The sequence below is a fragment of the Rattus norvegicus genome, chromosome 16 (genome assembly GCF_021556685.1).
Source record: "Rattus norvegicus strain SHRSP/BbbUtx chromosome 16, alternate assembly SHRSP_T2T, whole genome shotgun sequence".
NCBI classification, from domain to species: domain Eukaryota; kingdom Metazoa; phylum Chordata; class Mammalia; order Rodentia; family Muridae; genus Rattus; species Rattus norvegicus.
Window position 1 is genome coordinate 35,634,309 of NC_141549.1, and position 27,121 is coordinate 35,661,429.

General features: G+C 41.6%; 1 protein-coding gene, 1 long non-coding RNA gene and 1 pseudogene across 1 annotated transcript; 2 read left to right on the plus strand and 1 right to left on the minus strand.

Moving 5' to 3' along the window:
• Erich1 (glutamate-rich 1) overlaps window positions 1-27,121 on the plus strand; it is a gene marked incomplete at its 5' end in the record, with an annotated part of 52,793,804 nt that overhangs the window by 4,763,749 nt on the left and 48,002,934 nt on the right.
• On the minus strand, window positions 13,835-14,420 carry Pin1-ps1 (peptidylprolyl cis/trans isomerase, NIMA-interacting 1, pseudogene 1; annotated as a pseudogene).
• Window positions 15,448-22,392, plus strand: LOC148000522 (uncharacterized). Its single transcript, XR_015640311.1, has 3 exons — window positions 15,448-15,509; window positions 16,315-16,466; window positions 22,012-22,392. It is a non-coding gene; the product is annotated as an uncharacterized LOC148000522 (long non-coding RNA).

Consider the following 27,121-nt stretch of genomic DNA (forward strand, 5'->3'; position numbering starts at 1 on the left):
CAATTGTACAGGTTTAGCAATTCCTCATTGCCTGCACTTTCCAGACTTTCAACACCTAAAAATCCCGAATGAATGTGCAAACTCCTCCTGTCTGTATGATGTGCAAAGACTGGTGAGTCACAGAGCCCAGAAAAGCACAATAGTCCATTTCAGGCTGAGAGGATGTAGGTGTTAGGATCACAAAAGAAACCTGGGCCTTGCTCGCAGCTCAGCCTACATAGGATGGCGGTGACTCTGTGTACAGTCTGGCTCCTGGCATAGTTCTCATTTTAGTCTTATGAGTCAGGGAGTATGCATGTCCACTGGGATGCTATAGAACAGGTGGCATACAAAAACAGAATGCAGGAACAGGTGCGGAGAGAAATCAAATATTTTCTGTCCCCAGTGAAGGTGGGAGAGGGCAGAAGAAGGAAATATGAGCATCCTTGGGATTTCCTCTGTTTGTTTGGTGGGCAGAGTGACATCCACAAACACAGCCCCAGATGAGGTAATGAACCAGTGGGGTTATAAATCAGTTAAATGTGCTTCCAGCTCCATTTATCTTTCCTACTGATGAGTTTGTGTGCTTTGCTCAGGGAGAGTGATATTGCTGGGTAGGGATCTCTCTCTGTTAAATTACTTGAGCTCCTCTTCAAGATGCCAGTCACCGCCCATTGTGTATTTCCATCCATCTACTTAGAGAAGAGAAAAATCAGAAACACACACACACACACACACACACACACACACACACACACACACACCTACATCTCTATTCTGTAGCTCCCCACACATCTTGCTTAAGCTTGTTTCTAGCCTTTTTGGAAACTACTACCGGAACTTCCTGGCACACCTACACACAAACATTCCAAGTTCAACTTAACCCTCTGTCTTCCATAAAGCTTTTCACCAGACAGCTTTTGACTTCTCTGTGTCACTATTGTGAAGATTCCATATATACATTTATATTTTAATTATATATTAAATATCATATATATTTACCTTTTAATGTATTGTTTATTTTTGTTTTCTATCTGGACTATCGAGTAATTCCAATTACTGGTACCTTTGGCAAAGAAATGTCTTGCATGTCAGTGAACAGAACAGACAGGGGCCCCTCAACACATAGTGGCTGGAAGTGTAAGCCACAGAAATACAGTAGGGTTAAGATCTGACTTAAAAGAGGAGGGAGAAACGGGGGGCGGGGTGGAGAAATGACTGGAGAGGCCAAGCCGAGGGCTTATGTAGTCACGCATCTGCTCATGGAATTTCTTCACCTGTTTCAGAGGAGAGGGACTGCGTGCTTGATTCCATGCCCAACAGCTGAAGGGTAAAAGACTTTAGAAGAAATGGCACTGTTTAGAAACTGAGGTCAGGGAAACAGTTGAGGGCCGCCTGATTTCTACAACAGGTTTCAATGAAATTGGCACCGGGCAAGCCAGGGAGGGGGTGAATACCTTATGGATGGAATGAATCAGGGACAGTGGCTTGACTGACGCACACCATCGCTCCTGCTACCCAGAGCACCTTCCCCTGCTCACTTGCTTCTCATCGAGTTCTTCCTCTATCCATCTCCTACCCGTTGCATCCACTCTGCCTCGGGCCATGCTCTATGCTGTGGCTTTAACAGGCCAAGCCAGTGTTTTGCGTCTGTGCCTCTGTACACTGTTTCTTCCGGCATCTGAATGGGTTCCGACTCATTTGTTTCCATTCTCGCTTAAATGTCGTATTTCAGGGGAGGTCTTCCCAGAGCACCCTACTCAAAACCACTCTTCTTTTCCTGACACTCTTCTAAATATTAATTGTATTGTTCTTTGTGACCAATCTCACCTCCTGACTGCACACATAGGTATCTAGCTATACATACACACACACACATACATACATACATACATACATACATACATACATACATACGTACGTACTACATACATGTGCACGGTCATTCATTGCTTAATGAAGTATGAGAACCCAGTCATTAAGGGTGTCACAATCTGCTTCCACAAGCCTTAGTGGTACAGATTGCTACACTAAAGCTATGCTACCAACCTCAATATCATCATATATGCCATCCACCCCTATGTAGTGTAAGGCACACAGACATACACACTTACATTTGTTTCTTGTTGTTTTCCTCTGTCTGAATGTGTCTGAATTTTCCTGCTTCTCTTACTAGGTCCTAGCTCATAGCAGCCTTGAATTGAATACGTATGACACAAATGATTAAAGAAGTCTGTCTGTTACCAAACCCAGACACTATTGTGGATGCCAAGAAGTGCTTGCTGACAGGAGCCTGATATAGCTGTCTCCTGAGAGGTTCTGCCAGAGTCTGACAAATACAAAGGCAGATGCTTGTAGCCAATCATTGGACTGAACACAGGGTCCCCGATGAAGGAGGAGTTAGAGAAGGGACTGAGGAAACTGGGGGATGTTTGCAACCCCATAAGAGCAACAATACCAACCAACCAGACCCCCCAGGGCTCTCAGGATTAAACTACCAACCAAAGAGTACACATGGAGTGACCCTGGCTCCAGCTGTATATGTAGCAGAGGATGGCCTTGTCATCAATGGATGACATCAATGGGAGGAGATGCATCAGTGTAGGGAAATGCCAGGGTGGGGAGGCAGGAGGGAGTGGGTGGGTGGGGGAGCACCCTTATAGAAGCAGGGTAAGGGAGGATGGGATAGGGGTTTTCCAGAGGGGAAGCCAGGAAAGGGGATAACATTTGAAATGTAAATAAATACAATATTCAATAAAAAGAAGTCTCTCTCTCTCTCTCTCTCTCTCTCTCTCTCTCTCTCTCTCTCTCTCTCTCTGTCTGTGTGTGTGTGTGTGTTACTGGAAATAAAATCCAAGGCCTTGGATATGCTATCTAAGTGCTAACCTCAGAATTACATCTTCAGTTCCAGAAAATGACTTTTAAAACATGCCTGTTTTGTTTTGTTTTGTTTTTTTTCTAGATTATTTCCTCTTGGGAAAATTACTTAATCCATCTAACCTGGCTTTTGCCTGGTAGATGATTGCCTCTGTTGACTGAGTAGATTACGCATAATAGTAGATCGTGGGGAAGGATATTCAACACACGACACTAGGACAGTCCCTGCTACAAGGTATAGGTACCCAATGAACGACAGTGAGCTTTTCAACTTGCTTTGGAATTTTCAAACATCTGTTCCTTGCTATGTACATCTGTTAAGAGACCTGATCCTTGCCTTTGAATGAGCTGGACTTCCCATTCACAAGAGACAAAAATATCAGTAACAGTCATATTGTCCAAGGGGAAAAATAACAAGCCTTTGATTTCCCTTAAAAGTACTATATCATCTGTTCTGTTGGGAAGAGCTGATGCTTTGACCTTGTTTGGTCTGGTCCAGTTAAGAGGAGGACATGGGAGTGTATTTATAGATATATCTTGTCCATCTCTGATCAGCTTCGGGGGTTCTGGCCTTTGACACAATTTGGCCTTCCAGGAAATAGACCCTGTCTGGGTAATTGTCATGAAATACTCATCTCCTTCCCTCCTGTGTTACTCTTGATTGCACCAAAGGTCTGTGACAGCTGGGAACTGTAAGAGCAAAACCTCTAGGCCTAGGAACAATGAAATGAGGCATATCTTCTGGAGAGACAGACAATGCTAGAAATTACGATTGCAAGGACCTAGTTGAATAGAAAGCATCATTTATGTTTATCTATTTCAAGTGCCCAGTGAAGAAAAACTTAGTGGTTAAATGAAGCACCTCAGTTTACCATGTGCCAGGTAGACTTACTTTCTTCCTAAAAGAAAACCTACAGCACTTAGGGTTATACAGTTTGCACTGTTTTATGTGATAGTGTAAATATTGGGACACCTGATCACCATCAGTCTGGAGTTACTCCTGTTTGAAGCATGAAATGTGAAAATGTAATCTTTGGAGAGAGAGCTATGGGGAACACAAAGACAAAATGAAGATGGAGAAGGTTTGCTACCGAAACCATTGCTACACAAACAGCTGAGCTACAGCCCTGTTACCTGAAATGTTTCTGTGAGTGACCAATGACTTTCTGACCTCAATGATTACAATATTTACTCATTTTCATTTTCTCAGATGATCTAATTTTAACAGATTATTTTCCCCTGGTGTCTTGATTCCGATCTGCTTACTCTTTGCCTATGAGAACAATGTCTAGACAGAGTCCTGCACTAAAATTCAGTTATTCACTAAGCATCTAGCAAGCACACTAAGTGTGATGTTGGCCATGTGGGCATCTTTGGATGCTGATGAACCATTTCGCATTGGATAAGACACTCTTCTGTTCTGGGCTCCTATTATTATTTTACAGGAATAAGATTATTGCTGATGAAATTATACATTACAGGGCATTTGTGCAGTTATAGAAGATCCGATGCTAACGCAGGATGTTACTGAAAACATAGTTCTCCTTTTATGTATATTTTAGAGAAAGGTTAAAAAAGAGGATTGCAAATTAGATTCCATTCTCCAATAAAAGGGCAGCTGTCAACTAGTGCCCTGAGCCCTCAGAAATGGAAAAGGATGCCATGAACCCAGCATAATTGTTCTATCTGACAAAGGACTTTGGCCTTCTAAGGCCCTCACCCTGCTGTGCCTGATACATCCAGTTTACTTCCTGTTTACATCCTCCCTGGTACCTGCCTAGCTCCTAGAAGTTACAGAAAGGAAGGCAATTTGACACAAGTCTAGTGATTTTCTGTGTTATATACTAAGCTTTACTCTTGGGTTATTGCCATTAGGAAAATTAAAGGTATTTATGAAGTATCAGATGACATTTGCTTGGAGACTTGCTGAGGAGATCCAAGTCTTAGCACTGTCAGAAGTAACGGACATCTTTCTCATCTACTCATCTGTATGTCATGTCATATGGACTTTCGTCCTAAGCATAAAGGGGAACTAGGAGTTAGAAGTTCAAGAAACACTGGGGAACCATGTTGTCTTCATCCCTTCAAGTCACTTCATAGGAGTCCTTAGAAAGCATAGTGCATGGGAGATCTTTCCATATTCTGAGGTTTTCAATTTCTTTCTTCAGAGTCTTGAAGTTCTTATTGTACAGACCTTTTACTTGCTTGGTTAAAGTCACACCGAGGTACTTTATATTATTTGGGTCTATTATGAAGGGTGTCCATTCCCTAATTTCTCTCTCGGCTTGTTTCTCTTTTGTATAGAGGAAGGCTACTGATTTATTTGAGTTAATTTTATACCCAGCCACTTTGCTGAAGTTGTTTATCAGGTTTAGTAGTTCTCTGGTGGAACTTTTGGGATCACTTAAATATACTATCATGTCATCTGCAAATAGTGATATTTTGACTTCTTCTTTTCCAATCTGTAGCCCTTTGATTTCCTTTTTTTGTCTGATTGCTCTGGCTAGAACTTCAAGAACTATATTGAATAAGTAGGGAGAGAGTGGGCAGCCTTGTCTAGTCCCTGATTTTAGTGGGATTGCTTCAAGTTTCTCTCCATTTAGTTTAGTGTTAGCTACTGGTTTGCTGTATATGGCTTTTACTATGTTTAGGTATTGGCCTTGAATTCCTATTCTTTCCAGGACTTTTATCATGAAGGGGTGTTGAATTTTGTCAAATGCTTTCTCAGCATCTAATGAAATGCTCATGTGGTTTTTTATCTTTCAGTTTGTTTGTATAGCGGATTATGTTGATGGCTTTCCATATATTAAACCATCCCTGCATGCCTGGGATGAAGCCTACTTGATCATGGTGGATGATTGTTTTGATGTGCTCTTGGATTCAGTTTGCAAGAATTTTATTGATATTTTTGCATCGATATTCATAAGGGAAATTGGTCTGAAGTTCTCTTTCTTTGTTGGGTCTTTGTGTGGTTTAGGTATAAGAGTAATTGTGGCTTCATAGAAGGAATTCGGTAGTGCTCCATCTGTTTCAATTTTGTGGAATAGTTTGGATAATATTGGTATGAGGTCTTCTATGAAGGTCTGATAGAATTCTGCACTAAACCCGTCTGGACCTGGGCTCTTTTTGATTGGGAGACTTTTAATGACTGCTTCTATTTCTTTAGGAGTTATGGGGTTCTTTAAATGGTTTATCATTCCTGATTTAACTTCGGTACCTGGTATCTGTCTAGGAAATTATCCATTTCCTCCAGATTTTCAAGTTTTGTTGAATATAGGCTTTAGTAGTACGATCTGATGATTTTTTGAATGTCCTCTGGTTCTGTAGTTATGTCTTCCTTTTCATTTCTGATTTTGTTAATTTGGACACACTCTCTGTGTCCTCGGTTAGTCTGGCTAAGGGTTTATCTATTTTGTTGATTTTCTCAAAGAACCAGCTTTTGGTTCTGTTGATTCTTTGTAAAGATCTCCCATGCTCATGGATTGGTAGGATTAATATAGTAAAAATGGCCATTTTACCAAAAGCCATCTACAGATTCAGTGCAATCCCCATCAAAATTCCAACCCAATTCTTCATAGAGTTAGACAGGACAATTTGCAAATTCATCTGAAATAAGAAAAAACCCAGGTGGAGTTGGGGATTTAGCTCAGTGGTAGAGCACTTGCCTAGCGAGTGCAAGGCCCTGGGTTCGGTCCCCAGCTCTGAAAAAAAGAAAAAAGAAAAAAGAAAAAACCCAGGATAGCTAAAACTATCCTCAACAATAAAAGGACTTCCAGGGGAATCACTATCCCTGAACTCAAGCAGTATTACAGAGCAATAGTGATAAAAACTGCATGGTTTTGGTACAGAGACAGACAGATAGATCAGTGGAATAGAATTGAAGACCCAGAAATGAACCCACACACCTACGGTCACTCGATTTTTGACAAAGGACCCAAAACCATCCAATGGAAAAAAGATAGCATTTTCAGCAAATGGTGCTGTTTCAACTGGAGGTCAACATGTAGAAGAATGCAGATCGATCCATGCTTATCACCCTGTACAAAGCTTAAGTCCAAGTGGATCAAGGACCTCCACATCAAACCAGATACGCTCAAACTAATAGAAGCAAAAGTGGGAAGCATCTCGAACACATGGACACTGGAGAAAATTTCCTGAACAAAACACCAATGGCTTATGCTCTAAGATCCAGAATCGACAAATGGGATCTCATAAAACTGCAAAGCTTCTGTAAGGCAAAGGACACTGTTGTTAGGACAAAACGGCAACCAACAGATTGGGAAAAGATCTTTACCAATCCTACAACAGATAGAGGCCTTATATCCAAAATATACAAAGAACTCAAGAAGTTAGACCACAGGGAGACAAATAACCCTATTAAAAAATGGGGTTCAGAGCTAAACAAAGAATTCACAGCTGAGGAATGCCTAATGGCAGAGAAACACCTAAAGAAATGTTCAACATCTTTAGTCATAAGGGAAATGCAAATCAAAACAACCCTGAGATTTCACCTCACACCAGTGAGAATGGCTAAGATCAAAAACTCAGGTGACAGCAGATGCTGGCGAGGATGTGGAGAAAGAGGAACACTCCTCCATTGTTGGTGGGATTGCAGACTGGTACAACCATTCTGGAAATCAGTCTGGAGGTTCCTCAGAAAATTGGACATTGAACTACCTGAGGACCCAGCTATACCTCTCTTGGGCATATACCCAAAAGATGCCCCAACATATAACAAAGACACGTGCTCCACTATGTTCATCGCAGCCTTATTTATAATAGCCAGAAGCTGGAAAGAACCCAGATGCCCTTCAACAGAGGAATGGATACAGAAAATGTGATACATCTACACAATGGAATATTACTCAGCTATGAAAAACAATGACTTCATGAAATTCATAGGCAAATGGTTGGAACTGGAAAATATCATCCTGAGTGAGGTAACCCAATCACAGAAGAACACACATGGTATGCACTCAGTGATAAGTGGATATTAGCCCAAATGCTCGAATTACCGTAGATGCCTAGAACAAATGAAACTCGAGACGGATGATCAAAATGTGAATGCTTCACTCCTTCTTTAAAAGGGGAACAAGAATACCCTTGGCAGGGAATAGGAAGGCAAAGTTTACAACAGAGGCAGAAGGAACAGCCATTCAGAGCCTGCCCCACATGTGGCCCATACATATACAGCCACCAAACTAGATAAGATGGATGAAGCAAAGAAGTGCAGGCTGACAGGAACTGGATGTAGATCTCTCCTGAGAGACACAACCAGAATCCAACAAATACATAGGCGAATGCCATCATTAAACCACCGAACTGAGAATGGGACCCCCGTTGAAGCAATCAGAGAAAGGACTGAAAGAGCTTGAAGGTGCTTGGGACCCCATATGAACAACAATGCCAATCAACCAGAGCTTCCAGTGACTAAGCCACTACCCAAAGACTATATATGGACTGACCCTGGGCTCCAACCTCATAGGTAGCAATGAATAGCCTAGTAAGAGCACCAGCGGAAGGGGAAGCCCTTGGTCCTGCCAAGACTGAACTCCCAGTGATTGGGATTGTTGGGGGAAGGGCGGTAATGGGGGGAGGATGGGGAGGGGAACCCCCATAGAGCAGGGGAGGGGGAGGGGTTAGGGGGATGTTGGCCTGGAAACTGGGAAAGGGAATAACAATCAAAATGTAAACAAGAAATACCCAAGTTAAAGTTAATAAAGATGAGAAAAAAAAATCAAAACAAAACAAAAAAAAGAAATCACAGTGCAGGGAGCTGGGTGGTGATGGCTCATGGCTGAATGATCTGATATTGGAAAGAATCCTATAGACGCTTGTGTCTGTCTTACTTCACCCATCTGCTTATCATTTGGGTGTAAATGATGGATTTTTATTTGTAGAGGTTGACTGCATTTCCTACCAATCCTTTTGGGGAAGACAACTCCAAATAAAACATTAGAATTAGTAGGAAAACTTGATTCTCGGGGATACTAGCAGAAAGATTTGGGATGAATTCCCTTTGTGGAGCTGGCTGAAGCTTGGGTAGATGTAAGAACTGGGTTAGGCTATTGGCTTTCATTCTGTCATAGTTGTAGCTAAATGTGTGTGTTATGCCCCCTGAAAGGTGCAAGTAGACGTTTGAAAGAGCATGATTATGTATTGCAACTTTTCTCAGTCCCCGAGACCAGCTAGCCTTTTGATCCTCTCCATATAGAACTGGATTCTACCTATTATAATATTATAACGCATCTCCCCCCGACCCCCGATTTCAAAGCCCATATCAGAGTCCTAACTGAGCTCTTTTTCAAATCTTACAGATTTCTAAAACTTTTCTTCAAGGTTAAGTTTATCATGGTGGATAGTAACAACTATCAGACAGTCTGCTTTTGAGTAGTCTCTCCTCGGGAAGAATATATGGAGATGCATATCTGAGTGGGTGACTTCAGAGGAATAGTCAGCTTATGCTGTAGCAGCTCATCTCAGGGTGTCTTAGCAATACAGCCCTTTTGGTTTTTGGATACTTCAGTCAATCTCCTTTGAGTGAGTACATACGAGGTGTAGCTAAAATACTGGGGATAGAGCAGGGAATAAGACATTAAAATTCCTGCACTCAAAGGAGAAGAGAAAGCAGGCAATAAGTAACGTAAATCAGAAAAATATAGTATGCTAAGAATCAAGGCAGGTTTACATAATTGTACACACTGCATGAAGGTGCCTCAATTTAAATGGAGGCTTGGCATTTAAAACGTCACAGTTGTGTGTACCTATCTCTATAGTATTTTGGGTGGGGGAAGGATATCTTTTTCTAATTTTCATAGAGGCTTTTAAAAATTCATAATTGGGGTTACTAGCAGATATTGAATGAACCTGTTAGGAATCTGTTGCATCTACAACAGGTACAAGATCATGGCGGTTGAAGAAAGTTGCATTAGAAGTGGCCCAAAAGTTGTTCTTAAAGTCTACATATACTTTGAAAGTTGCTGATGGGATTTGCTATGGGAGGTGACATTTGGGGGAAAAAAGGATAAAAAAGAATTTAAATCACTACCAAGGCTTTGGGAGAATTCACTTGGAGAATGGAGTAGTCCTTAAGTGCGGTAAGGGACATTTCAGGTGGGGCCTGCCTGCATGCCATGACTTGCACACGAAGGCCAGATACCCATTAGACATCCATGGAGATGTCAAACGGGCAGATGGGTGAATAGTCTGAAGTACAGAAATAAGTCCAGACTGATGACATGAATTTTTAATTATATTATTTTTGAGAGCTTTTGTGAGCCACCGCTTGCCCTTTAATGCTGGTAAATCTATAATCTTTTGCCTAACATTTATAACAAGGTCACCTCTATGATATACCTTTCAAGCTTGTAAACTGAATAAATCCATTTGTTTCAACTTGTAAATCTGCTTCAGGAAGAATTTTAGAATACTTCGTATGCTTCATCGTTGAAAACACACAGTTCTACAAAACTAAGAAATTAGGAGCATTGGTTCTCAATCTTCCTAATGCTGCGACTTTGAATACAGATTCTCAAGCTGTGATGAGACCTCCCCCCCATAAGATTATTGTTGTTGCTACTTCATAACTGTAATTTTGTTACGGTTATGACTCATAATGTAAATGTTTTTTGAAATACATTTGCCAAAGAGGTCTTGACCCACAGGTTGAGAACCAGGGCCTTAGAGCAACCCCTTCTACCTAAGGCACAGGGGACATCTCAGAGGAGGAGCTGGAGAGAACAGATAGAGGAAGAGAGCTCTAAGATGCCATCTTCTGATAGAACATGCACGCCATACTTATTAATCACACGAGCTCTGATCTTGTGAACAAGATCGTGCTAGACAAAATTCCAAGAGAGTAGAGCACCTCCAGACTCTACCTCCTACTGGAGAGCTATTCACAGTGGATGGTTGCTGGGGAAGAAAGAACCAATTCTATTGAAGATGTGGCCACTAGAAGGGTTGCCATGCTCCAGTGGATGGCCCCACTCACACACACACACATTATCAGTAGCAATTGGACTCAGTAAATTACATGGAAAAATTTTAAAAGGCATGAAATCATAAAGAGGATATTTTGGGTAAATGGGATGTTGATGTGGTTGTATTTTCTTTTATGTATTTATAGAGTTCTAAGAATAAAGACATTTTTTCCAAAGTTTAGATTCTGGAAGTATAACATGCAGGGAATTTTAATGTGATCATGGATGATGTGTTTGGAATAATTTTATATGGCAAGAACAGTACTTACTACGAGCAGTATATACTGTGATCAATTGCTATGTCAATCTAATACTAATGTTTTAGAGGGTTTTTTCCCCATTGGCAAAATGAAATTGCATAAAATAAGACTTGTTATGAGGAAAAGGAAGCCATTGTTTTCACCTTGCTGTCCACGAAGGACTCTAATGGGGATGGGGCAGTTTACAGGAGTCAGTCATGAATTCTCTGGGTACCAACAGATTGACTGGGAACAATAATACCAGACTGTCTCTGGTTTCACCATCCATGTTTGCTCACAGGGCAGGGGAACTGCGGTGCATCTCACAGGCTGGACGGCTGTGTGACGGTTATCCAGGAGTCCCTTCCAGTGTTCACAGGGCGGTTATAGCTCTGTGATACTTTCTGCTCTTTAGCTCTCTGCCGTCTACATTCAAGGGAGATCAAGAAACAAAGAACTGCTGCAGGCAATCTGAAGTGTTTCAAAACAGCGAACTTCATGGATACCATATTTTCTGCCCACTAACAAAACACATGAGCATTTCACAGCATCATCATCATCGTCATCATCATCATCAACAACAACATTATTGCTCTTTATTTTCATAAATCCAAGGGTTCATGTACTGACTGATCGATATTATTATTTTAAGTAGCAGTTTGCCTGTTTTGTAAAGTACGGTGTGGTGTGTTAGTAGTCTTTTGTCAGTTGACACTAAAAACAGTCTGCTTCTTGAAATGCAGTTTACATGTCATGCAATCCACCTGTTTAAAGCTGGTGAGGCATGGTGTTTTACAGGGCTCTGTTACTGCCACCATCTAATTTTAGAACATTTTTATTCTCTAAACAAAATCCAGGATCCGTTTACTGCCACTTTCCACCTTAAGGCCTCAAGGAGCCCTACTACATCAGTAAAGCTAATGTTCAACTATGTCCTATTCTGGATATCTTACACAGTCATATAATATGTGCTTTTTTTGTCAATACCTTCTTTCACTTAATGTAATATTTCACGGCTCATCCATATTGTCATATTATAAATACTTTATTATTCCCATTACATGAACAAACTGCACTTTATTGTGGTATCCATTGGTGGGTGGATAACCAAATGATTGATATATATATATATACACACACACACACACACACACACACACACACACACATATATATATATATATATATATATATATATATATATAAATTTATTGAAACATTTGACTTCTGCCTGTGCAACGGTGACTTTAACCTCCACTCCTCGCTCAGTGTGGATGAAGTAAAGTGTTTATCAATCTCAGGACTGTGTAAGTCAATGAGCCTGCTGAGGATCCTCATTTTCGAACAATCCCTCAGAACCTTCACCACAGGGTCTTTTTCTGGTAGTGATTCTCAGTGTCCTGGTAGGCCTGTGCACTGGTTCTTTCACTTTCAGATTCTTTTTCTTTGCCCGGCCGACCAAGTCGGCACAAACCTTCTCCAGAGACTTCGCATTGTCACTGGGAAGCTTGATTTAAATTCAGTGAACTTTGGGCTCCAAGGGGGTCGTTCCCAGTGTGTTTAAATGCTGTGCATGGCTGAGGTGCAGCTTCCGGACTGACAGGTTCCTGACTAAGCAGGATGGAGCAGCAGGGGGTCAGGGTGGAGCAGACTGAACGGAGTTCCGCCTCGCGCACCACCACATCTCAGAAAGTGGTTTATAACTTTTCATATAAATACTGATGCTGTTGATAGTTGTGTGTAAGTTTTGGTGTAGACATGTATTTTGGTTTACCTTGGGAATATACGTAGAAGCCAATATGCTAATTCTATTTTTAGAGGGCCAGGTGGTCTGTATAATCTGATTTTTATTTTTATCGTTTATTCTTTTCTTTTTAGTGGTTCCAGATTTAATGGAAGGTGCACGGTGCGCTGCTTCGCACCCTGAGGCCGAGTTGCTGCAGCGCCAGGTATGGAGAGACTGCTTTTCGAAATGGAACAGAAGAACTGAGCATACAAAAAGAAAAAGGCCCTCCTGCCTGCCTCGGAGACCGGGGGATCAGGTCACCTCTGACGCCCTGAGTCTGGGGGCCTCCCCACCTCCACTGCCCTTCTGAAGTCGATTCCTCCAGAAGGAGCCTAGCTAGGACAGCCCCAGATGGGGGCAAACAGGGAGCGGGATGCTCAGAGTCCCCTTCTCAAAGCCCCCCTCCCAGTCATTTTAAAAGATAAAAGTTTTAAAGTTGCCCCCTTAGACACAAAGTTTAGAGCAGAAAAAAAAAAAACAGGTTAGGCCCCAGAATTGTATGTTCCAAGAAGCCTCTCCTAGGGCTATAGAATGGATAATTACATTGGCCAGCTCAACAGCTTTCTCCCAGAAACTAGCTGACCATAAATCTTAGAGAACAATCGAGAAACAAGAAACAACTTCTCCTAGGAACTAGCGGACCATGAAGTTGAACAATCTGAGAAGTAAGAGACAGCTTCTCCTAGGAAACAATTTTGGGGGACAGAGAGTTCTTCCTTGTGATTTTTCACTGTTATTCTACACACTTTCCAATGACGCCATCCCTGCCCCCTCGGGTTGTGGTTTCTCCCTTTAAATGCCTCTTCTCCCAGCCTCTCAGGGTCGAACTCCACTGCCCCTGCGTGGGATACAAGTCTCAACCCCAGTGCACTGGTTGCTATCGATAAACCTCATGTGATTACAACAAGGGCAGTCTTGTGTGAGTTCTTGGGGGGTTGCGTCATCCCGAGACTTGAGTGAGGGTCTCCCCACTCCGGGGGTCTTTCAATTTTAGGAACAATAAATACTGCGTGACAGTAGCAGGAAGGGCGTCCATGGGCTGTATGTGTGGCAGCCCAAGCAGGCTGGCCAGGTGCCTGCCCTCTTTCTGTGCGTAGGATGATATGGATGCCTGAATCGGTGAACACCCGCCCACTCATCTCCCTGGTTCGTAGAGCAAACGATGCATCCTCAAATGGTTTCTGCATCTGACCTCTGCTGAGGGCACCCAGGTCTCCCCTAGCTTTGGCAGAGCTGCAATCACTGAACTGTGAGGCCAGAGATTCAAAGTCCTCCTCTCCTGACTTAATCTTCTGGCTGTAGCCATTGATCAGCTCCAAGGCCTCCTCTTTGCTCCTGGTGATCTTTTCCTGTCGCCAGGATGAGGGCCTCCGAGATTGGCTTCACCAGGTGTGAGCAGCGCACCCTGGCAGGCTCACCCTGGCCATTCTTGCTGTCGCCTCCAACAGTGCTGCCCCCGCTGGGCCGCTCCCACTGGCTGGCGTTGGTGATGTGATTCAAGTAGTAGACACGGCCTGAGCTGCCACACCCGGGCGGCAGCTTCTCTTCATCCGCCATCTTCCCTCCTGCTGCAGCACCTCTTAACACTTATTCTTAAACTTGTTTGTGTGTGAGGTGTGTGGTGTGGTGTGTGTGTGTGTGTGTGTGTGTGTGTGTGTGTGTATGATGTGGCTGCATATGTGTAGATAAGCATGCATGTGTGTGGGGTGCATGAGAAAAATTCACATTGGTGTCTTCTTCCACTGCCCCCTACATTATAGATTGAAGCAAGGTGTCTTGTCCTATCTGGACCTCACCAACTCTGGCTAATTTAACCAGTCACCTTGATCAGGGGATGTCCATCTCTGTCTCTTGAGAGTTGGAATTAGGTGGCTGCCACAACTGCCTGACTTTTACATGGCTTCCGAAGGTCCAATCTCTGGCCCTCATATTTGAAAGGCAAACACTTTATCCTTGGAGCCACGCGCCCAGCTCCTCATTTGATTAAAAAAAAATTGCTCCCACTGCTTCCAGGATCTCTTAGATACAGTAATTTTTATCAATTTACACACCGCCAGTATTATTCCTGTTTTATGTACATGCACACTACAAATTGCCACTCTAGTCATATTTTGAAAATATTGGCATGGAGATAATTGCTGGTTCATACTACTCAAATATCTTTAGAGATATATTTCACACACCCCAGTGCACCCAGAGGTTGGAGAAATTTAATGTTTAATTTTAAGCAATTTAATTTCACACAATATAATTAGTTTCATATGATAATGCTTGGTGTATTGGCTTCCTTCCTTCTCTGTGCCACTAACACCCAGTTTCCCTCTCTGGAGGCATAGTGTGGCTTATGTCTTGGGTGGTCTTCCAAGGAAGATATTTTAATGACATTTTAGTTTGAGTAACACAGAAAGAACCGGAGCAAAGGGGAGTATGAACTTTGTTCTAAACTTGCGTGGTTTGGTTAATAAACGTCAGAGTCAGAACAGCCTGTGCCCCAGTGGTGACTTTGTCTCAAGGATGAATGCCAATGAAGAACTTAGTTTAATTATCATCCCAAGTAGCCCAAGGCTCTCATAAAAGCGGCCCACTTCTCTTTGACCCGCCACATTCTGGTGCCGAGTTCACTTTGCCCACATTCCTGCACACACGGTCTGATGGTTTTTATCGGCCTTATCTATATTTCTGCTTCAATAATCCTGGAAATTGTCTTCAGAGCTCTCCTTGCTGTCTCTTATCTTACTTCCAAATCTCATCGAGCAGTTTGCTCTTTTGTCCCCTCACAGAACTCCTCCAGGAGACAAGACTGTGAATTTTTAACAAGGAAGTGCTTTTCCACGTGCTTGGAAGTTGTATGCTTTCCTCTAAGGGGGCTTCTCCTTTGCTCTTCTGTGACTGGCTCCTGCCCACTCTTATTATTGGAGACCTCCTAGAGCAACTCTCTTTGCTGAGGCTGGCCTCCTCCCTCTCACACACCATTGCATTTGTTAGTTGATTTAATTCAGGATTCGTTAGATATTTATGTGTTTGCTCATTCATCGTCTGGGATAATTTATTCTAGAGTAGGCTATATTCTAAAACAAGGAGTATATTATCTCCACTTCTCTATGTTTGTGTGGCCCCAGGAGTAAATATTAGAATACATTATTGAAGAACTGTTTGAATTAAAAAGAAAGCAAATGATGGGTAGCTGAGGTTTTACATGATCTGAAAAATTTTGAATATTTACTATATAGCTCTCTTACAAAATACAAGGTCCTCTAAAGCATAGTACGTATATCACAGGAAGGCATAAAGTTACTTCATAAGTTTTTATGTATTTTCTTGTAGTTATTATGCATGTTTTACAGAGTATATGAATTTTATATAGAAGTATTTGCATACTATTTATAATGTATTCATTTTAAAGATTTATTTTCATTTATTCCTGTGTTCATGCCTGTGTGGGTGTCTGCAGGAACCAGAAGAGGGTATCTGATCCCCTGCAACTAGAATTACAGGTGATTTTGATGTGGGCCCTGGGACCTGAACTTGGATCTGCTGCAAGAAGCACTCTTAACCACTTGGCCATCTCTCCCGTCTCTGGTTTATAATTCATGCATACATTGTGTGAGTAACTTTTGTGCTTGAAAGGCGAGACTGAAGGGAAGAAAGATTTCTTTTGGTTCGTGGTTTGAGGTGGCACAACTCACAATATTCAGGAAGGAATGGTGGGGCTCACAGCAGCTCACGGTTGGGGGTGGTGACAGTGGGAGGTTGCTTGTTTACAGGGGACCAGGAATCAGAGGATGGGTAGGAACCAGGACATGGCTATGACCCATAATGCCCACATCTCAGTGATTTACTTCCTATTTATAGCCCCATTAGTAAAGATGCCATCGTATCCCCAAGTATCACCACCAGCTGGAGAACAATGTCGAGACATGTGAGTTTATGAGGGACACTGTACATTCAAATATAATTGCATGTGTGTGGATGACAAATGAAAGGCTTTTCTGGTGTGTGTGTGTGTGTGTGTGTGTGTGTGTGTGTGCGCACAAGTGTGTGCACATATGTGTGTATATACCCGGTCAGAGGAGGATGGATGTCTGCTTTATTATTCTCTACCACATTTTCTTGAGGTAGGGTTTTCCCTGAACCTGGCATCAGGCTGCTGCAGTCAAACCCCAGGACCCTCCTCCTGTCTTCATACCGTGTGGCACTGACATTACAAGTATGTGTGGCTATACTTGGGTTGTTGTGTGGTGCTGAGATTCACACTCTGTTTCTCACACTTGTGCAGCAAGCACTTTTACCCGGTGAGCCAATTCTCCCCACAGTTTTTAAAAAGTGAGTGAGCGTTGTGATAAAAATGTGTGCAGGGATGTGGATTAAAATATAGTATTGATGGGGAGAAACACCACATTCTATTTCCTTGTATAGCTCCATCATCTGATATATACCCAGTATATTTATAAATAATGTCAACTGACTTGTATTTATTGAGTGTATGTCAATTGCAGGCACTAACTAAGCTCCTGGTGGATAATGTCTATTTGGTTTTAAAGACAGACTCTCACTGTGGTTGCTTAGCCTGGCCATGTGCTCTTCCCACCTCAGCCTCTGGGACACCTGAGACTGTAGGGAGAATCCAGTGTCCAGCTAGATAGCACCTGTAATGACCACAAGTACCATGTGAGCTCTGTCCTGTTACCTTATCTTATCAATGAGGTAACTGAGGCCTGGAGAGGCCAAGCAGCTCCCCGAACATCATACTGTTCGTGAGATGCTGGTCTGACAGGGTTTTTACTACTAATGACTTGTCTTTAAACTCCCTCCCCTTGATTCTGTGTCTATTTAGATGTAGTCATAATTGGAATTTCTGTACAGCATAAAAATGCCACTTCAGTTTCCCATAGATGTAAACAGAAACAAAGAAGTTATGTGTGTGGATGTATGTTTATGTGTGTACACGTATGTTCAAGTGTGTGAAGATCAAAGGGGGACATTGAATGTTTTATTCATTTATTCTCCACCTTAATTTTGAGGCAGGTTCTTTCCTACTCTCTCTAGCTTGCCTATAGACTGGTTGACAAGCAGGCTCCAGGGATTCTATTGTGTGGGGCTGCCAACATCTTCCGCCACACTCAGCTTCTCACGCTTACGTGCCAAGGATTTTACACACCCACACACGCACGCACACACACACTAAAAAAAGTCACTTCAAGATTTTTTTGAATTAAAAGTCAGTGTTCCTGCATTTCAGTATACCTGCACAGCATGTTCAGAAATCTTTTAACTTCAATGGGCCCAATTTCCCATGTATCTGAGCTGCTAATATTTACACGAGGGGTGGTTTCCAAGAGTACATACACATTAAGGTCTATAATGTATGCACTTTTCTCTAGTAGTGCTATGTAGCCAGGAAGGGCATGCATTTTTGGTTTTCATAATTTTGAATTATTGTGGCTGATTTTTTTTCTTTTTACGAAGGAATCTAAACCCAGACCCCAATTTGACCTGCAGTATCTCTGCTTCATGTAAGACCTAGATCATTTGGTCTTCGTCAAAAGTGCACAGCTGCAATGCCATGTGGATTTAAGAGAAAGAAAGAGAGAGAGAGAGAGAGAGAGAGAGAGAGAGAGAGAGAGAGAGAGAGAGAGAGAGATCGGTCCTCAGCATCCCCTTCCTTGATATGACCAGGACCTGAAGGGACACACATCTGACTGTCACATCCACTAATGTGGGAGTGAGGGTGGAAGTTATGTTAAGATGTTGCCAGTGTAACTCTGACTTCTTGGCTAAGAAATAACCCTTAAGTTCCTTTTAAAAAATTTTAGTTTTTTAAAGCTGATTTTATATTAAGCTGTAGAACAAACCCCAAAGCCTGCTTCATATTTCCATTTCTAAGAGTATTCGTGCCACTAAAATTTTGAGCTCCAAAGACTTTCAGCTGCTCCTAAACCCAAACTTTCTAAAGGGAAATAAAGCCCATAGAGCCATCAGACAGAGTTACAACAGCCTTGCCACAGACTCTTTCCTTCTTTCCCCACAAGTGTCAGCTTGTTTCTCTTCTCCAGGGTACCTTCAAGGAGAAAGAGGTCACATAACCTTTTAACGCCAGTCTTTGTGCAGCCTCTAGTTAGGGGGACTTTAAGAAAGAAATTCCAAATACATGGATTGTGTTTACCAAAACTTGTCAATATTTATAGACCCCCTTTCCCCTAATGGCTGTACTGTTATTGTCTGATAATCCATTTAGCAATTAATCATGTTCTGCCATGCAACAATTTTTCTCTTTTGACTTGAGCCATTACCTCAGTATTTCATTGCTGTTTAATTTTACATGAATCTGTCTTGTTTTCTCTGATTGCTTTTCTGGGACTTTAAATGGCAGGCCTCTTGCTTATTTTTATCCCACACAGGGAGCAGAGTTCCTGCCTATAGTGGGCCCTCTGGTTTTAGACTGGAGTTTCCACTCCAGCTCTATTATTTCCTGCTCCTCTAACCCTGATCAATCTAGTCACTTACATGACCCTTTTCTACATCTCTATGTGAGAGTCATGATACTACAGCTTTGTGCTATAAACCAGCCTGCAGCCATTTGCAGCTCCCGTACTAACATTCAGATAGGCTCTGGTGTGTCTGTTAGTGGGGGTATAAAAGATGCACTCAATAGTAACAATTATTATTTTTGCCACACCTTGTTCATGTACTTTATAGAGTATAATGAGGACAAGTTCTCCAGAGGCAAAGTTGAATAGTGTGTAAGTTACTGACAGCCAGAGAGTTATCTTTGGCATAAAACTTCAAGAATCCATGTCGATTCTTATTTTTTCTAAAGACATGTCAGCTATCGTAAGTTTCCTTTAGGCAATTCTAATTTCTTTTTTATATGTCAGAGAAACTGATGTAACATAGACAGGCTTACCATGAGCTTGGGGAAGTTAAGTTTAAAGCACCTTCATGTGTGGTAACACCTGGATCCTTAATGTAGTTCCTAGGGTTAGCAGTTTATTAGTCCATAACAACAAAAAGAATATAATGTGGATGAAATAATACAGGTGAACAGAGGAATTTAAAGCTTGGTGAATGAGGTGCCTAGAACTGTATGTAGATTGACAGGCATGGGTTTAAGGTTTTTATTCAGTTGACAAAAATGTAAGAAGAGGTCTTTGGATCAGTTAACAAAGTCTCAGAGTCAATGCTGTTGGGACAGGCAAAGTAGGTATGGGGCATTAGGTTAATGTCATAACATATGGTATGAAAAATGTAGTCATTAGGCATTTTCAGGGAGTAAATTACAGAAAATGTAAAGTGGGTAGAATTGCAAGATAGGAGACCTGAAGGGACTTTCAGATGCTATCTAGCCTTAGGGTCTGTTATCAGACATGGCCGGTGTCTGCATCATCCAGGATGATGGTCTTCATAGCTCAGAATACTTACAAAGGATGGAGTTGTCCAATCATAGCTCAGAGTACTAGAAAAGGATAAAGTCCCCCATGTGTCCTTCTCTTAGTTGGAAGGACTTGGGAAATAAAAGGAAGAAAGTAAGGAAAAGAGGAAGGAAAGAAGAAAGAAAGTAATGAAAGAAGGAAAGAACGAAGAAAGACAGGCAGGCAGGCGAAGAAGTTCAAGTAAGGCCAAGGTAAAACTCAGTGGATTGATTTCAGATTCCCGTTTCCTCTTATGTATCCAGCCATAGGCTGGTCCATGAGGGGATGCTGCAGTCTACATGGCTAACGAAAAGGACCACTCTTCTACTCTGACTCCTTCTATTCTTTGTCGAGGAGGACAGGGAATGTTCATATATTCAACAAATACTCACGGAACATGGACTTCTGTGATAGGAGAGTCAGTAACAATTTTTACCTATGACTCCATTCTTAATGAGTAAGTGATGTCATTTCCCAGAGTTGACGCTATAGACAACATGAGTATTGGAATCAAATAACTATTCATCCGACTGTATGTACATAGACAGACTGTTGGATTTACTGCTTGCTATCTGGTTTCTTAGCTAGCTTGAAAAAAAATGACTATTTTAGATCACATAACTTCTCTTTTTCCTCCCAAAAGAGCTCTTATTTAAAAATAAACTTTAACAAAGCAGCTCTAAAATACCATATTTCTTTGCCAATAAAATCTTATTTCTTAATGACCAGTCCCCAAAAACCTTTGAAAACATGAAATTCAGTAAAAGAAATTCAGAAGAACTAACAGCTTTAAGTGAAGAGTATTACATGCTTCTTGTATATATTACATTTGCAGAATAATACAGGTATATTAGGTGGTAAAGATTTTTCTCTCCCCAAAGACCAAGACACTTTGTAGTCATAATCTGCTGGTGCAGACCCCTCTCTACTGCTGCTTGCTTAGTGACAACATCACCCATGAATTCTGCAGCTGTGTTACACAGCTGTAACCACGAATGGTTAATTTAAGCCAGCCACTCTATTTTCTTTCCAAAAAGTTCCTTCATTTACTACAACTGTTTATAACTGATTTCTGTGTGTGTGTGGGATGTGTCTCCAAGTTCCTTTTTTATAAGACATGCATTTTTAAAATTATATAAACACATCAAAAATTTCCAAAACGCATCATACTCAAAACAAGCCATTTGTTTTATGTGCATCATATCTTCATCATACATACATATTATATGCACATGAATGCATAGATATATACATGTGTCTATGTGCACTTGAAAATGGTGAAGTTAGTAATTAATCCACATTATTGAATAGACATGGTGCAAATCCTTATAGAAATAAGAGCAAGCATTGTCTCTGGGCATGCAGAGAAATGGACCAATAAATTTATCTATATAAATGGACTTTGACCTTTTTTTTTCTCCTACTTTGAGTCAAATATGCTATATACATCAAGGCGCTTTGCCATTGTTATATTTCTCTAAAAAACCAAACCAACACAAAGACATATTTGTCTATCTGTGGTCTGGTGTGAGGAGAGCAGGGATGTAGACGTGTGGGTAATGGTCCCTAGGTAGTGTAGTCAGTGTGATAATGGCCACTGCCCACAATAAAGTGAGTCTGCCACTTTATTGAGTGAGTGTGTAGTGTGAGGCACGTTATCTAATTCACTCTCACAGGAACTCTCTCATTCTAATCTTGTAACTGTGCAACAGTATCTTAAGCAGACTTTTCCTTTTCAGATTGGAAACTTTATAGCACAGCCCAAATTCTTCCTGTCAGTGGCTTAGAGTGAATTTAGGAGCAGCGCTGCTGTTTCCTCTGCTGAGATGCGTGGAATAAACAGAAGGCAGGAGGAAGGCAACACTGAAGGAGCACGCTAATGTGGAGTCAAAGACGCACAACCAGTACTGCTGCCCGGAGCGGAGATGCTTGGCCCCTCTACCGCCTGACTGCAGGTCAGGCATGCGCAGATAATTACACTGCTGCCAGAGACCGAGAAGCACACCAGCAATAACGAGACAAGAGTCTCACACTCATATCTACTAAAAAGTGCATTCTTTCACCTTCTATTGGTCACATCATTTCTCAACCTATAAGTTGTCACTTTCCCTGTCTTTTTTTTTTCTTAAAGATTTATTTATTTATTTTGTATATGAGTACACTGTAGCTGTCTTCAGACACACCAGAAGGGGACATCAGATCCCATTACGGATGGTTGTGAGCCACCATGTGGTTGCTGGGAATTGAACTCAGGACCTCTGGAAGAGCAGTCGGTGCTCTTAACCACTGAGCCATCTCTCCAGCCCGTCCCTGTCTTTCTTAAAACACTGGTCTAGACCTCTGTGAACCCTTGCCTCCTGACCTGAAGTTTGTATTGATTGACAGGTACAAAGTGACTGTCTAAAGCCCCAGATGCCCCCTTCTCTCTCAAACACTGGGGTTTCAAGACTATTCTGTTTCTGTGAGATCCAAAATTCTTACTCTAAAAATCAAATCTTTCTTCCTCTTTACTTTTCTGTAACAATTCTAATTTTCCCCAAAGCCAACACAGTCTTACTGTTTGAGCGGCAAGGTGCTCTCTGTTGGAAAGAAAAGAAGGAAGGGAAAGGATTGAGACTAGTTTTCACTCTATCATCTTTCTTTTGCGGAAAAGGTTGGACACACATAGACGTTTACATACTCATTGTCTCCCAGGAGTCAAAGCACACACTTATAAAACAACCTTGTGTTTTAACTTTTCGTGACTTTAGTTGGTGTTGTCACTTCAAACGTTTCTAGCATTTGGTCCTATTCATCTAGAAAGGAGAAAACCCCACCAAAGATGGCAGAGCTTAGTGAATCCTTCCAAAGAACAAGAAAAAAATTCCATATTGGCCCAACATCCTCTCTCCAAGCTCAGATGGTGAAAACATTCAAGACTTCAATGGTCCCCACAGCAAGTGTCACTTAAAGCCATGGACTTACTCAATTTCAAATATAGATTACTTCTGACTGGGAAATTTCAGGCACCAATAGTTTTTTTTAAATTTACTGATTTTTAATTTATTTTTATTGGATAGTTTATGTATTTACATCTCATTTCCCATTCCCGCTCACCACTTTCTCCTGCTTCTATGAAGATGTTCCCAATCCCACCCACGCATTCCCACCCTGTCCCACCTCACCACTCTGGCTGGCATTACCCTATACTGAGGCATCAAGCCTTCACAGGACCAAGGGCCTCTCCTCCCACTGGTGCCAGATAAGGCCATCCTTTGCTACATATGCCGCTGGAGCCATGGGTCCCTCCATGTGTACTTATTGGTTGGTAGTTTAGTCCCTGGGAGCTCTGGTTTGTTGATATTGTTGTTCTTCCTATGGCATTGCGACCTCTTCAGCTCCTTCAATCCTTTCTCTAATTCTTCCATTGGGGTTCCCATGCTCAGTCTGATGGTTAGCTGCAAGCATCAAATTTACTGTTTAATAGATAAAATATAGATGTAATGTGTGATGAAATATTGATTGTGGCTTTGATTTCCTCAATTGTCTTCTTTTTGTTTTTCTTTTCTTTTTTAAAATTTTTTTTATTATATATTTCTTTACTTACATTTCAAAGGTTATTCCCCTTCCCGGTTCCCTTGTCCATAAGTCCCCATTCCCTCCCCTCCCCCATACAGGTATTCCCCCTATCCATTCCCTTTATTGCCCTCCCCTATATTCCCCTGCACTGGGGGGTCCAACCTTGGCAAGACCAAGGACTTTCCCTTCCACTGCTGCCCCAACAAGGCTATTCTCTGGTACTTATGCAGTTGGAGCCCTGGGTCAGTCCATGTGTAGTCTTTTGGTAGTGGTTTAGTCCCTGGAAGCTCTGGTTGGTTGGCATTGTTGTTTTTATGGGGTTGCAAGCCCCTCCAACTCTTTCAATATCTCCTCTAATTCCCCCCAAAGGGGTCCTATTCTCAGTTCATTGGTTTGCTGCTAGCATTGACTTCTATATTGGAATGCTCTGGATGTGTCTCTCAGGAGAGATCTATATCCAATCCCTTTCAGCATGCATTTTTTAGCTTCATCAATCTTATCTAGTTTTGGTGGCTGTATATATATGGGCCACATATGTGTTAGGCTCTGAATGGCCATTCCTTGAGTCACTGCTCTAAACTTTGCTTCCTTATCCCCTCTATGATTGTTTTCCCCCCTTTTAAGAAGGAGTAGGAACATATACATTTTGGTCATCCTTCTTCTTGAGCTTCCTGTGGTCTGTAGATTGCATCTTGGGTAATTTGAGCTTTTTGGCTAATATCCACTTATCAGTGAGTGCATACCAAGTGTGTTTTTCTGTGATTGGGTTACCTCATTCAGGATGATATTTTCTAGTTCATTCCATTTACTTATGAATTTCATGAAGTCATTGTTTTTGATAGCTGAGTAATATTCCATTGTGTAGATGTACCACATTTTTTGAATCCATTCCTCTGTTGAAGGGCATCTGGGTTCTTTCCAGCTTCTGGCTATTATAAATAAGGCTGCTATGAACATAGTGGAGCACGTGTCTTTTTTATATGTTGGGGCATCTTTTGAGTATATGCCCAAGAGAGGTATAGCTGGATCCTCAGGCAGTGCAATGTCCAATTTTCTGAGGATTCTCCAGACTGATTTCCAGAATGGTTGTACCAGTCTGCAATCCCACCAACAATGGAGGAGTGTTCCTCTTTCTCCGCATCCTCGCCAGCATCTGCTGTCACCTGAGTTTTTGATCTTAGCCATTCTCACTGGTGTGAGGTGAAATCTCAGGATTATTTTGATTTGCATTTCCCTCATGACTAAAGATGTTGAACATTTCTTTAGGTGTTTCTCAGCCATTCGGCATTCCTCAGCTGTGAATTCTTTGTTTAGCTCTGAATCCCATTTGTTAATAGGGTTATTTGTCTCCATGCAGAGTTCTTTGTATATTTTGGATATTAGTCCTCTATCAGATGTAGGATTGGTGAAGATCTTTTCCCAATTTATTGGTTGCCGTTTTGTCCTAACCACAGTGTCCTTTGCCTTACAGAAGCTTTGCAGTTTTATGAGGTCCCATTTGTCGATTCTTGATCTTAGAGCATAAGCCATTGGTGTTTTGTTCAGGAAATTTTCCCCAGCGTCCATGTGTTTGAGATTCTTCCCCACTTTTTCTTCTATTAGTTTGAGTATATCTGGTTTGATGTGGAGGTCCTTGATGCACTTGGACTTGAGCTTTGTACACGCAGGCACCAATGCTTTAAGAAAGTTTTTTTCTCTCTTGCAAGTTTTCTACTTCCAGTGACCATTGATTTAGCGATGTCCGATATAAAATCTTCCTTTTAATAAATTAGCTGATTTTTTTAACCACCCTTAGCAGGGATCCTTCACCACCCCCTCTGTGTGCCAAAGATATTTCCCCACCAAGGGTCTCCAATGAATTCAAAGGACGATAGGTGGCCACCAATGAATTTAAAAGGTAATAGGTCCCACCAAGGAGAAATAACCAACTCATGCTGTAACCTAAAGCCTGTATCCTGAAAAAGTATAAAGGGGGTGGGCCTTTGTTCTTCCAGGTTGCCTCTGTCCTGATTACAGGGCCACCCCATGCACTGGATCATTAAACCTCTGGCTTATTGCATTGAAAAAAAATTAGCTGATTTTTAATAATTATTATAATTTCTACAAGATATTAGTAAAAATCCCTTGCTTTCTACATTTCTGTATTCACAAATCAAAATGAAGGTAAGGAAGAGGTATGAAATATATACTGTATATATGTCATACATATATATGTATGTATGTCCTTGTCCTTTGCGTCAACTATGTCCTTTGGATAACCGTGCTAATGACTATGATGATGTCTCTGGTTACATTTAAGATAGTAATACAGTGGGGGAAATAATGTTCAGTATAAACATGAAAGTCCATCTTTCATGCTGGGAATTAGACTTAGTAAATTTAATGATACATGCTGTGAATGACAAAGAAGAAGGGAGTAGGAATTAATTTGTATGGGCTGTTCCCCAGATGAACTAGAAATACATCCCTGGAGGAGAAATGCTTCTTCATTATCTTTATTGTGTTACACCCTGGTCACTTACTGCTCACTGTCCTAAGTTAAAAACATGGCATTCATTTTTAAAATGGGGCTATATCTTGAAACTCACATTCCTGTGAATGCAAGTGCAATCCTAGAGTCTGTTAGTGACATGGCTGACTGGTGTAATCCTTGAACTGGAAGTCCTCCCCTCCCCTCTCCTCCTCTTCCCTTCCCTCCCCTTCCAGGATGACCTTAAATGGCACTTGTTTTCCTGGCTGTTGACACCTCAACCCCTCCTCATCCACAGCTTGGACAGAGTATATGAGGAGAACAAGACAGAAATGCAGTCTTTCATGTTCTTTGAAGGCACTTGTTGTGATTGTCCTATCTTTGGTGGGATTCCACCCTCCCCCATTCTTGAATAAATTTCAGAACCACCTGAAATAACACAGGGCAGAGTCCTTGGCAGCTTCTGTATGTCTGGACACTGGATATAAAAGAGACCGTGGCTAAATCTTCTCTCTGAAACCCAGCATATTTATGTGTATGCGCATAGCTCTTCCTCCTCTTCCTCCTCTTCCTCTTTTACTGTATGGTGTTTTATTATTCCCCTTTATTCCTTCCCTTGTCCCCTCCTTAACACCCAATACCTCCGTTATAGGACAGAGTTAATGCGTTCACACTCAGTGTAGAAGAAGAAACAGCAGAATGCTGTAGAATGGTGGGGAGTCGTAGTGTGCACTGCTTTGTACTGGGTACATATTTATTATAATCTACCCTAATGATGTACACTGCTTCATCGTTGGCCTGGTGCCTTTATTTCTTTTGGG